General features: G+C 48.2%; 1 pseudogene; it reads right to left on the bottom strand.

Annotated features, from left to right (window-relative positions):
* Positions 1-342: 342 nt before the first annotated feature.
* LOC119321185 lies at positions 343-1,980 on the bottom strand (annotated as a pseudogene).
* Positions 1,981-1,982: the final 2 nt, after the last annotated feature.

Genomic DNA, 1,982 nt, shown 5'->3' on the forward strand with positions numbered 1-1,982 from the left:
TGTTGATTTTTTTGCATGTTTAGCATCACTTTATTGGCTGCAAATTTGTTATCGATATGAATGATTAATTTAAGATAATGTGTGACAAATTTTTGTGTTGTCATGGACGACACGTGTTGAATGCCGGAGAATACCTCTGTACTTAATGTTTTATTTTGCACTTTAAGATAAACAGGGATTTTTTTCTTTGCATTAGTTTTACTTGATTTTGTAGCATCTATTTATACATTTATTTGTTATACAAGATTCCCGCAGCAACGCGCAGGGTATCACCTAGTTAACTAGTATATGGATAGGGCAAGTTAGGGTCCTAAACAGATAAACAGGAATCCAATCTTAGTGTGAAGCCAGCCATATAATTGGAAACGAAATGCTTACATTTAACAAATGCATACTATTCCTTTGCTGCCGTTCCTGTTATTTAGCATGCAGAAGGGCATGAGAAGCAAGCAAGCAGGATAAAGAAAAAAAGACAGAAAAGTGTGAGGCTTATGGAAGGAAATAATTAGGCATCCTTCGTTATTTTAAGGCTACTGAAAGAAACATGACAATAAAAGAACGAAACTGCATTTTCTTATTCAACATGGTCAGGAGGGATTAGCACAAAGAAACAAGGGCTCTTCACCGTCGAGCTTCTGGTTAGCAAACGAGTAGCAGCAGCACGTAGGTCGCCTCCCACCTCATCTTCTTGCTTAGTTTCATCTTCCTTCCACAACAACACCAATTAGAGAAAGCCCAAGGGACCAAAAGTCCAAAACCCAAAGAGGAATAGAGGGAGGGAGATATCAATCGAGTGAACTACCTGGTGTACTTGTTGTAGCATCTTCCTGGTATCCCTGGCTTATGCTCCTAACCTACTGATTTTAGCTCACTGTTGTCCGCAGCCGCACCACCAAGTCGCCAATCGCCCCCACTGTCTTTAATGGATCCAGGGACAGCAGGCAACACCAATGGGGATGTTGAGGCCGGGAAGCTGCCGGGGCTATCGCCCCGTGCCTGCCCATACGCGGCCGACTGTGATGGCTGCGGCTGGCCCAACATCTGCGGAGGGGTGACGCTTGCTGGTTCAGCGGCATGGGCGGTGTGATCGCGCCCCACTGTGGCGGATACTGGGGGTGCGGTTGGGTGATGCCGGGCTACAGCTCCTGCATATGCAGGTAGGGTGGATGGCGGGATGAACCCTTGCGCGTGGTCAAAGAGTTCAAGCTTGCATTCCAAGATTGGTCCATATGTATAAGTTGTAAGTACTTGTACCAAATAATTGTGTATAAACAGAGGAGCTTCTAGATTACTGCAGGACAAACAGTTGCAAAGCAGAATCATACCTGGTAAACAATGCATGAACATCCAAGTCGTTCCCCTTTAGTTTTGGACCAGTCCTGTACCACCCAACAACATGCTCCTTGGCTGCATCCGAAACAACTCATCAGTACACAGCAGAAATAAACCGCACACGGCAAGTCCAGCATACCTGATGAGAATTCTAAAACAGCATACCATTGATGCTATTGAACATGGAGAACACAGACTCATGGTAATTATGGTCGAGGAACCGGATCCTCGGGTCCTTGTCATCCTCCTCAAATGGCACTGCAAGATCAAACGCCGCCATAATTAACAAATTCAGCAAACCTCCACCGTAAACAGCTCTACAGATCTAATCACGCAAGGGTTTCACACGCCAGCAGATCTAACTGCAGCTACGGCCAGGACGAGTTCCGCGAACCCTAGGCCCCGGCAGAGGCGCGGATTTCTTCGGAAACAGGCGGGGCGGACCCGGACGGCGCAAACCCTAGCAGGCCAGAGACGGGGGCTTCGCTCGCATACGAGTGTAGGAGTTGGTGACGTCGATGACGCCGCGGGAGGAGGTGCCGAGGAGCACGCCAACAATGCGCTTCCGGGTGTCGCGGGCGATGCAGTTGTAGTGGTCGACGATGCTGAGCAGCACAGCGGGTGCACCACCACCTTCTCCAGCGTCCGCC

Source organism: Triticum dicoccoides, chromosome 6B (assembly GCF_002162155.2).
Source record: "Triticum dicoccoides isolate Atlit2015 ecotype Zavitan chromosome 6B, WEW_v2.0, whole genome shotgun sequence".
Classification (NCBI taxonomy): domain Eukaryota; kingdom Viridiplantae; phylum Streptophyta; class Magnoliopsida; order Poales; family Poaceae; genus Triticum; species Triticum dicoccoides.